The following is an 11,675-nucleotide window of genomic DNA, read 5'->3' on the forward strand; positions in this document are numbered from 1 at the left end:
GGACTGGCAAATTATGATATGCAAAACTGCACAGAGCAATGGCAGAGAGGGTCAGCTCAGTCTCCACTCTGGGGAAGGGGGTGCCAGCTGGGGAGAAGGAAAAACATTACTGGTGTGTGAACACGTATTGATCTGACAGTGAGTAACTTATCCCTAGCTTTTATTCCATCCTCTATTCATCTCAGATACCTACTAAGAAAATAAAACCACAATATTGCATGATTTTGAACAAGCAAAATACATTTCAGAATGTAATGTTAGACAGTTAAAAAAATCCACAATGTGTGTATATTCAAAATATATACTCTAACATCCAGAATTAACATGAGGTAAAGAAGAGTAAGAGACAAACTGTGGTCAAACATTCCACAGAGCACATTCAAATGACATGTACAGTCAAGATAGATCCCATAGATTTCTCTGAAACCTCTGATGCTACAATTGTAAACCTATTCAAAGGATATGATTGCAGACAGCTAGCTTCATTTATCTAAGACTGTGCCTGCATTTTTCCAAGCTCAAATATTTCTCTGCTGTACCAAGCTAATGTTTCTATGGGTTTCTTTTACCACACTCTCCAGTACCAAATAGCTATTAGGACTTCAATGAGCTGCCCAAAGCCACCCACAACAATTTTGCTATATGGAGATATCCTCTTCGGTTGCTCTTTTCTCTGACAAAAGTTGTGTGAGAATATTGGATTATTTTGAAGATTTTCACATGACATACAAACAGAAAATCTGTGGCCATGGTGAGAAGTTGCAGGGTTTTCAGTTTCCAAGCTGAGCTCTCTGGTTAATTTGTGATATTAGTTTTCAAAAACAAAAAAATACTTGATGCTTGTGGATACTGATTGCTCTATATCTTCACCACAAAATGAATACAGGATTGGAAGACAATTGTTTAACATTCTGTCACCTTCTCAGCTCCTCAAGACTTTTCCAGAACACTGACTGCCTGTAGATTGTCAACAATAGCATCCAGTGTCTCTTCCACTGTTATGACCAAAAAGGCAGAGATAGCAACCCACTGGTTAAATGTATCCAACCAACTGCCTAAAACTGTTTTAAGTTTCGCTTGAACTGTTTAGACTGACCTATTGGAAATTTGTATCAAAGTCTACACTTGTTTCTATGCAGGATGAAATGTAGCAACCATTGCAACAACCTGTATCTATGTTAAGATTTTCACTTAATTATAGCTGCCAGCTTCAGAACATGCAGAGACAGGAAAGTGCATTTAAGAATAAAATAAAAATATTTTTTTCCTTACAAAATAAACTATTTCCCTAGGTACAATATGTCCCTATTTTAAAATAATGCTTTTTAGATATAATTTTTGAATTATGAAACAAACTACATTGCTATTCCAGTTGGGCGGTGATATAGACTGTTATTCTGGATGTTACCTGGTAACCACATGACATTGAGATCAGCTGCTGATTTGGTTGTTGATGCTTGTGATTTTTTTTTTTACTGAGCAGGAAACAGTAAAATACAGATAAATTCTGCAAATGATTAGTTTTAATAAGACAATTTTATAACAACATCTACAACAAGGTTCCATTCAATTTTGTTGGAGTCATATTTAGCATGAGGCAAACATCTTAAGCCTAAAGACATCACTGTACTTCTTCAGAGTAGTGTGCTAGGCCCAACCATCTTCAGCTTTTAATTAATTACTTTCACTCCATTACAAGGTCAGCGATACGGATGTGTGCTGATGATTGCGCAACGTTCAGCATCATTTGCAACTGTTCAGATACTGAAGCAGTCCATACTCATATACAGCTAGATCTGGACAAAATTTGGGATTGGACAGCTACACAAGCAACAATTGTACCCGACAAGTGCAAGGCTCTAGCAATCCCCAATAAGTAAGGGTAAGTTTATTTACCTCCCTTTGATAAATCAATGGCATAACTATCATTGAAACCATTATCAGTAACATCCCAGTGATTACCATTGACCAGAAACTGAATTGAACTAGTCATATAAATGCTGTAGCTGCAAAATCAGGTCTGCTGCTATACTGCTGCAAGCAATTCATCTTCTAACTCCCTAAAGACTGTCCACCACGCCATTCTGGAATGTGATGGAATACTCGTCTGGATGTGTGCAGCTCCAACTACACTCAGGAAGCTCAATATCATCCAGAACAAAGTTAAAAATCACACAACACCAGGTTATAGTCCAACAGGTTTAATTGGAAGCACACTAGCTTTCGGAGCGACGCTCCTTCATCAGGTGATGAAGGAGTGTCGCTCCGAAAGCTAGTGTGCTTCCAATTAAACCTGTTGGACTATTACCTGGTGTTGTGTGATTTTTAACTTTGTACACTCCAGTCCAACACAGGCATCTCCAAGTCCAGAACAAAGTAATCCACTTGATTGCATCCCAAACACCAAATTCAACATTCACTCACTCCACCATCATAATGACAGCAGTGTACACCATCTGCAAGGTGAACTGGAGGCACTTGTCAAGGTTTTTTTCTACAGCAGCTTCTAACACCTGCAAGGGCAGCAGATGAGTGGAAACATCACCAACTTCATGTTCTCCTTTGAATTACAAACCATCTTAACTTGGAAATACAGCATCACTCCTTTATCGTTGCTGGGTTAAAATCCTGGAAGTCCCTCCCTACCAGTACATATATGTACTGCAAATACTGCAATAGGTCAATAAGGTAATTCCCACTACCACCTTCTCAAGGGCAATTAAAGATTAACAAAAATACTGGCTTAGTCAGTCATGACCATAAGTTTATTTTAATCACAGGAAAATGCCCAAAGAAGGAGAAAGTCTAGTTAACATCAACCAAATTCTAGATGGTCTCATTTAATATGAAACTAAAGATATGGCTAATATAATATTCCAATTATGTAGCATTGACCATTACACACACAGACAAACAATTAAATTGTTTATCAAAATTTTGAAAAGTTAATTAAATGTTAAAAGAACAAGAATATCTGGATGCTGAGTTATATTACCTTTTCAGTTGTGTTTACATTTGGAGATATCATACTGAAGCTCAGCAGGGCATTGGGCAGATGTCTGGAACATTACATTCATTTCTAGGGCACAAGAGACATATACAAACTTTCACAGCTCTGCTTTCAATCTGATCATTGGCATTTTCATATTGAATATCATACAATGTTTAGGAAACATAAGAAAATGTTATATGATCTATATAGTATGACCTATATAGCATAGGGTGGCATGGTCACTCAGTGGTTAGCACTGCTGCCTCACAGCATCAGGGACCTGGGTTCAATTCCTGCATTGGGTGACTGTCTGTGTGGAGTTTCCACATTCTCCCCGTGTCTCTGTGGATTTCCTCCAGATGCTCCAGTTTTGACCCAAATTCCAAAGATATGCTGGTCAGGTGAATTGGCTATGCTAAATTGTCCATAGGTGTGTTAGTCAGGGGTAAATGTAGGGGAATGGGTCTGGGTGGGTTACTCTTTGGACGGTTGGTGTGGACTTGTTGGGCCGAAGGGCATGTTTCCATACTGTAATTAACCTAATCTAAACTAAATATTTATTTCCATGTTAAACCAGTACTCCAATTGACTCTACTGCACAACAAGGGATATAATATTTATAATGTTCTCCATTGATGAAAGCCCTGGAGAAGCAATGTAGTTGATGGTCTCCCACCACAATTAGAAAAGCAGATTAGGAGAAGCCTCTCAGAGGTTGTGTAGTGCCAAAGATCTCTGCAAAGCCTTCTTGCTATGCTCACATTCCACAATCCTGCGGGAATACCTCTGAGTATAAGCAAGCAGAGACATTGCTCCTGGTGATCTTATGGATTTTGGACATATACATTATGCTTTCTCTTGGTCAAGAAGCAGGTCCTTTAGATGGAGCCACACAATTCTTATCCTTCACCAAGTGAGTTAAAATGAACTAATGTGATATAAATATCTAATGAATGAGTGAAGTTATTCCAGTAATAAGGAAGGAGCTACAAAGGCGGCATCAGGATGTTCTTTTATGCAGGTATATTCTAAAATATAGTGCAATAAGCCTACCACTAATGTGATGGGCCATAAGGTCTCATACAGTCTTATATGATTCTATGAGCTTTAGACTTCATAAAAATATGAGAAACATCAATTCATCCTGAAAACAGGCACATGGACAGGACAAGAACGAATTATCTGAAATAATTGTTCAAAGCTATTTGCTGACCTTGGCTGGAGCATCCTGGAGACAGTCCTTAAATCCCCAGACCAGTGGTCAGAATTATAAGACTAGAAGTCTTGGGCTCTTGGGGCTGAGAAAGGAGGCAAAAAGGGTTGTTTGCATTCATGACAGTTATATAAATTGAATAGAAAAAGCTCAGTATTACTTACTGCTAAACAGTAATTACAGAACCAGAATGCTTTAGAGCAAATCCAGAAAATTGCAAAGTCTGGATTAAGCTCTTCTCCACAAAATGTCTCCAGCTGGGAAAGCATCTATCTGGGATATTCCCAAACACTGAAAACTGTGAGCAGAGGATGCAAGGGAAAGTGAAGGCTGCATTATATGCCCGATAGTTCAATATGAAAAATAAGAGAAGCAGTGACCGTTACCTTTTTTCTCCGGATAGCTGTCCTAATGGCAAGAGGCCATTTCATATATACATACACAACACTCATCTTGTAACCAATTCTTAATTGGATGTCTGTCTCAGTTTCAGTATGTATCTGGCCATTGCTCAGCTGCGCACTTGTGCTGTCTCTGATCCTCGACTCACCTTCACTCAGTGGAATGTAGAGGGGAATCGCAACACGGGCGGTGTTCTGGTCGATATAGCGCGTACCCTGTAACAACTTACATTGGTCTTTTCAATTTATAAGATCATCTGACGTTCCCTTTCACCATCACATGGGAAGATGAAGCTCCACTCCCCTTCTCCACTAATTCGCTCCGGAGACAGAGAATATGGACGGACACAAGGTTTAAAACCCTCGACACAAGCTCTGAACTTGCGAAGTGACTTATGTTCCGGGAATCTGAAATAAACTGTGAGGGGGAGTAACGTGACCAGCTGAGCTCCACAACAGACACCTACAGGAAGTGAGTGAGACATCATCGCACTCCACGGGAACAATAACTGTACCAAAACAGACATGATAGAAAACATGTGGCAGGCAGACCATACAAAATAAACAAGTTCAGTTTGAGTTGGCTCAGGACTCGAACTGTCACACTCATCTGTTCAGCGATTAGTAAGTAAAATTAAATTATTTTGGGTTTCGCTTTAATTTCTTAACGCAAATAGAAAACTTACTTTGGGCAGTCACATAATTCAGATTTATGTCCATGTGTACTTGGCTTTCACTGTTTTATCTACCTAAGTAAAAATTATGTAAAAGTATCTGCCTATGTTTTCTCAAAATAAGACTTTTTTTTTTTGAAATCCCGCGCTTTATTTTCTTTATTCTTTCATAGGATGTGGACATTGGTGGAAAGGCCAGTATTTGTTGTCCATCCCCAATTGTCTTGAGCTGAGTGACTTGCTCAGCTCTTTCAGAGAGCAGTTGAGAGGCAACCACATTGCTGTGAGTCTGGAGTCACACACAGGCCAGACCAGGTAAGGATGGCAGATTTCCCATGCAAAAATGAACTAAATGCGTTCTACAACAATCGATGATTGCTTTCATGACCATCCTTACCATAACAAGATTTTTTTTTACAGGTACATAAGTCACAATCTTATAGTGGTCTCAGTGTTTGGTCTAGGGCGAGATATCTTATAAAGACACATCTCGAGATAATCTCTCTCCATCTTTTACGCTATTCACAAATAGCATGGCAAACTGTCACTAGGCAGTGGAGAGATGCCAATTGATGGTTATTATTGCTTGTTGAACACCTTGTTAAGGCCACAAATCACTCTGATTAATATTTAGACTCCTATCTTATCAAACTTGTGACACAAGATATATGTCAGGAAAACCCAGCCAGGAATCTGGGGATAATAGCTTAAAGATTCAGCTTGCTGCTTGCTCCAAATCACCTCAGTAATAGACACCAGGCAACAACATATCAGGGCACGAAGCATGTCACCATGTGTATGCACTCCTCCTTCATGGACAGTGGCATCCAGAACTAGTCTACCATCATACTATTCAGACTCACATTGCTAGACTCACCACAACTAGCATTAAAAGGCTGTATCAAGGATAATTTGTACACGGGGGAAGCACTCAGCTCACAGACCGGACCAGGCTGCATCAAAGGGATGCTCACTTGCCCTCTCAGCATTCATTCACTTATCACCACTCACATGCTCATGGTAACTGTGTTTTTCAGCCCTTGTCTTGTCTTGCCAAGTCAAAAAGCACAGAAGGGCTTCCTGAAGAAGGGCTTACGCCCGAAACGTCAATTCTCTTGTTCCCTGAATGCTGCCTGACCTGCTGCGCTTTTCCAGCAACACATTTTCAGCTCTGATCTCCAGCATCTGCAGACTTCACTTTCTCCTCCAAAAAGCACAGACACACAAACAGGCAACTTGCATTGTTTTCAAGCTGTCCTCAGCTTAGGGGCAGCATATGTAGCTACATCAATCTCACACCTGCTCCATATGCCAGGACACTACGCAATAAATATACTTAATGTGTGTTAAGCAGGCGGCCATGTATTCAACTCTTAGAAGGTAACCTTCACTGAAGTCCATGGAGGCAACAATGGACTTCAGGTTCTGGCACAGTAAGTCAAAGGCATCAGCCATGGTCAGACTTCTGGTCAGAGTGGTCACAGTCAGAAAGCCTATGCCTCTAAAGTCCCAGGACCAGATCATGGTTAGTCCATTGCCTCTGTAGTACCAAATCCAGAGAATAGGGCTAAAGCATTAGGGAGATACATGGATTCATAGGAAATGGTCAGAGATCTGCATTTCGCCTGAACGGAGTTTTCCGCTCATGTCAGTCAAGAGATCAGATTACAGTCAATCCATTGGATCTTTACAAAGAAACTAAGGGCCAAATGGGTGTCAAGTAGTTGTAGCTGTATTACTGAGACTCAGCAGTTTAGTCATTAGGACTAGGAGTGACAGACTCTGGGCATGAGCACAGCACAGAGGACAAAAAGCATATGCAAGGGGGGAGAAGATGAACCATTATTGTGGAGAGTGAATTGTGGGGAGGGCTTTGTCCAAGGGCAAGAGCACCCTGACTTCAAAGCAGGTGGGGGTGGATGCAGTGTAAGATCACAACAGGCATGGTCATTTCATATTCCAAGGTCAGGTGGCACAACCTCTTCTGGCAATCCTCTTGTACTATCTCTCAGTCCCTGTTGGAAAAACATTTTATCCTTTTCCACTTCTCTGCCATGTTGCGATTCTGTCATCAATGAGCAGGGCAGCTTCTGAATGTTAGTGCTTGTCCAGGTGCACAACAGGCTTTTAAAAAATGGCATGGATGCAAGGGATGCATCCTTGAATGAACTCCTTGAGTGCATCCAAGGCAGATATCCACTAAATGGCAAGTAGTTCAGGGAATGGCATGTGGTAAGATGGGGCGAAAATCAGAAAGAAGAAAGTGAGGACTGCAGATGCTGGAGATCAGAGTCAAGAATGTGGTGCTGGAAAAGCACAGCAGGTTGGGCAGCATCCAAGGAGCAAGGGAATCGACGTTTCAGGCAATAGCCCTTCATCAGCCTCATTCCTGATGAAGAGCTTATGCCCAAAACATTGATTCGCCTGCTCCTCGGATCCTGCCTGACCTGCTGTGCTTTTCCAGCACCACACTTTCGACTGAAAATCAGAAAGGAGAGACACCATAGGGACATGGTAATTAATTAATGAAGCAAATTTCCTAAGATAGGGCAAGAGAATTTGCTAGGCCTCATGTTGAGAAACACTCCAAAAACTTTGCACCATTCAGACTTAGGGGGAAAAAAATGTAGGTTTCAATCCATAGTAACAGTCACATCTTCTGATGCCTCTGAACACTTCATATAACTGCATCAAGGTCCCACCAAAAATTGAGGAAGTGTTGATTATAACTTCTAATCAGAAAATGTACTCTTGATGTTGGTCAGAATTTGATTTTCCAGTGCACTACCCCAGTGAGTTATGGTAACTGCAGAATTCCAACTCATTGTGTTAGGCGGTTTCTGAGCCAGTTCTGTTAACTCATTTGGTCAATACAGTCAGTATAAGATCATTAAGCAAGTCATCAGTAGCCCAGATTTCTCCATTAATTGTTTTTTTGTCCCCATTCATACCTATCTCATTGTACATAACAAAGACATTACAAAGACATCTCATTACAAAGACATTACCGTCTTTGTAAGAAGAACAGGACAGCAGACACATGGAAGCATGTCCAACTGCAAGCTCCCCTCTGAAGTCACATACCATTCTAACTTGGAACTATATTGCTGTTCCATCACTGTCATGGTGTTGAATTTCTGGAATGACTTACCTATCCATATTTAACAACACTATTGGGTGTATTGTAGCAGATGGAATTCAATGGTACAAAGCTGCAGCTTACCATCATCTTTGCACGAGCATTTAGGATTTAGTAATAAATGCTTCTTGCCACCATGACCTTCACATCTCATCAGCAAACAGAGAAAGGCATCATGTATTTAAACTGCTGCATTAGGACAGAGGAAATACATTCCATCAGTTAAAGTCATTATGAATTCTGCAATTCACTGTCTTCTTCAAATTGAGTCATGGAGAAGTACGGCAAGGAAACAAACCCTTCAGTCCTACCCATCCATGCTGATCAGATATCCCAACCCAATCTAGTCCCACCTGCCAGCACCCCACCCATATCCCTCCAAACTCTTCCTATTCATATACCCATCCAAATGCCTTTTAAATGTTGCAATTGTACCAGCCTCCACCACTTCTTGTGGCAGGTCATTCCATACATGTACCACCCTCTGTGTGAAAAGATTTCCCGTTATGTCTCTTTTATATCGTTCCCCTCTCACCCTAAACCTATGCCCTCTACCTCTGGACTCCCTCACCCCAGAGAAAAAAAAATGCCTATTTATCCTATCCATGCCCCTCTATGAGGTCACCCCTCAGCTTCCGACGCTCCAGGGAAAACAGCCCCAGCCTGTTCAGCCTCTCCCTGTAGCTCAGATCCTCCAACCCTGGCAATATTCTTATAAATCTTTTCTGAACCCTTTCAAGTTTCACAACAGCTTTCCGATAGGAAGGAGACCAGAATTGCATACAATATTCCAACAGTGGCCTAACCAATGTCCTGTACAGCCACAACATGACCTCCCAACTCAATACTCTGACTAATAAAGGAAAGCATACCAAACGCCGCCTTCATTATCCTATCTACCTGCGAGTCACTTTCAAGGAGCTATGAACCTGCACTTCAAGGTCTTTTTGTTTAGCAACGCACCCTAGGACCTTACCATTAAGTGTATAAGTCCTATTAAGATTTGCTTTCCCAAAAAGCAGCACCACGCATTTATCTGAATTAAAATCCATCTGCCACTTCTCAGCCCATTGGCCTCCAAATTTTCTCTTATCTTTACATTGCTACTAAGGTTGCTACTTAATTGATATTGTTAAATTGGAAGATTGAATGTTTCAAGGATTAGATCCAAATTGGTAGAAAGAGCATGCATTAATATCTGACAAAATTTTGTCCCTTACAATCTGTGTTATACTTGAATCTTGGTAGTAATTACATTCAAAATTGCTGTAAAAGACCAAAGAGACTGGACTATAACAAATTACAGAACATTTAAGGCCGCATGTCAGCTCAAGTCATAATACCTTGAAATTGCCAACTTACTTTATTCATTCTCTAAAACTGATTTTTATCTATTAGTTCATTTTATGTCTTTGTAAATATCATGTCACTGTTAATATTAGATAAGTATGAATAAAATTTATAATCATTTATGCTCAGTTGAATAATACCATATATATAAATTTTGTCTGACATATATCGTCCCCTTCGTAATGCACAAAGCTCACAATGATGAGTTTCTTCCAATCCTATCATGCATTAAGTGCTTTCTTCAATCATCAGTTTATCTTTGAATTCACACCTTTTGACCATAAGCTCACGTTCCAGGTCTTCCAGCTCTGAAGGAGTTCTGTGTTATTGGAACTGCCACCTTGGATGAGATGTTGAATATTTTTCAGGTAGGCATTCAAGCTGTGTAGCACTGTTTAAAACATTCCTGGACTCCAAGACAACATTTTCCCTCAACATTGCAAGAGGCATTTTAATTGATCATTTATTGTCTTTGATGTTTGTTAAATCCTACTGTGTGCCAGTGGCTTCATTGCGTACTTCTAGGACAAGAATGACAAGTATTTAAAAAGTAGATATGAAATAATTATGGGACTTGTTGATGAAATAATAAACTTGCTATACTGACATACTTTTGTTTTTTGGCGCAAGATAGTTCAGGCCAGATGAGAAGCATCTTTCAAAGGAAGGCATTAACATAACAATGTAATTCAAAGATAGGCTACTTAAATATATGTATTCCTGATGAAGGGCTTATGTCCGAAACATCAATTCTCCTCGAATGGTGCCTGACCTGCTGTGCTTTTCCAGCACGACACGTTTCGCTACTTAAATATAAATGTCATAGTTAACTATCAATAATGGAGTATTGATGTTATTTTTCCAACAAGCAAATGTTTCACGTGTGGAGAATGAAACAGGTGAAAGGCTTATGTCCAAAATGTCGACTCTTCTACTCTTCGAATGCTACCTGATCTGCTGTGTTTTTTCCAGTGCCATACATTTCAATAATAAAATAGGTGAGACAATTATTGGGGAGATGGAAAATATCCGCTGATAACTAAGAAATCTAATCTAGAAGTGGGCTATCAGTGGGAAGTCAAGGCTATTTGAGCTATGTCCTTTACCCATGCTCCAATCCCCTTTGAGCCTTTCACTCGAGCAAATAATGAGGTATTGATATTACCATGCTTTGGTTGAACTACACAAATTTTGAAGAATGTGAATTTTGGACATCAAGCAGTCAATGTGATTTGACAAGCACTACACCATTAGTGAACGATGCGAAGCCACATACTGGACAGCCACAGAATAGTTTTTCTAAATCATGCAGTACAAAAACCAACTGCATTATGGAATATTTTTAAGATGCGTTATTGCGATGCTAGTTCACTGGCTGCATTGTCCTATTTCATGACTGAACTTCTAAGATGCAATGTTCAGGCCAAACAATGTAGAGCACAAAAGATAGTTAGATCCATGTAAGACAGAGGGTAAGGGGAAGGAGGGAGGTGGAAGCAACAAGATAGAGAGGTGGGAAGAGAAAGGAGCAGAAAACATGAAGGGAATAAGAAATGGAAATTGAAGTATGGGCCGCATGTCAGAAGAGAATGATGGAAGATTTGGAAATAGGAGTATGGAGATATGCAGAAACCTCCTAACTCAAGGAGCTGGAATTCTGCAGTTGTCATGACTCACCGGGGTAACACACTGGAAATCAAGTCCTGTTATTCCCAGAGTCATAGAACATAGAACATAGAAGAATACAGCGCAGTACAGGCCCTTCGGCCCTCGATGTTGCGCCGATCCAAGCCCACCTAACCTACACCAGCCCACTATCCTCCATATGCCTATCCAATGCCCGCTTAAATGCCCATAATGAGGTAGAGTCCACCACTGCTACTGGCAGGGCAGTCCATGAACTCAC

At 40.4% G+C, this 11,675-nt stretch overlaps 1 protein-coding gene and 1 long non-coding RNA gene across 10 annotated transcripts in view; one reads left to right on the forward strand and one right to left on the reverse strand.

Moving 5' to 3' along the window:
* LOC122563516 (MOB kinase activator 3B) overlaps window positions 1–4,998 on the reverse strand; it is a 167,266-nt gene extending 162,268 nt beyond the window's left edge. For 2 of the 9 annotated variants that reach the window (XM_043717374.1, XM_043717337.1), the window contains exons 1-3: window positions 4,837–4,998; window positions 4,206–4,290; window positions 2,996–3,079 (exon numbers count right to left, since the gene is read on the reverse strand). The gene's annotated coding sequence lies outside the window, so the exon portion shown is untranslated. The other 7 variants (XM_043717417.1, XM_043717354.1, XM_043717364.1 and 4 more) reach the window with 6 other exon arrangements.
* A 49-nt stretch (window positions 4,999–5,047) lies between these two features.
* LOC122563563 overlaps window positions 5,048–11,675 on the forward strand; it is a 14,077-nt gene continuing 7,449 nt past the window's right edge. The window contains exons 1-3 of the long non-coding RNA XR_006315651.1: window positions 5,048–5,230; window positions 5,454–5,595; window positions 10,067–10,137. This is a non-coding gene — a long non-coding RNA (uncharacterized LOC122563563). The remainder of the gene's footprint in view (window positions 5,231–5,453; window positions 5,596–10,066; window positions 10,138–11,675) is intronic.

This window comes from Chiloscyllium plagiosum, chromosome 2, assembly GCF_004010195.1.
Source record: "Chiloscyllium plagiosum isolate BGI_BamShark_2017 chromosome 2, ASM401019v2, whole genome shotgun sequence".
Classification (NCBI taxonomy): domain Eukaryota; kingdom Metazoa; phylum Chordata; class Chondrichthyes; order Orectolobiformes; family Hemiscylliidae; genus Chiloscyllium; species Chiloscyllium plagiosum.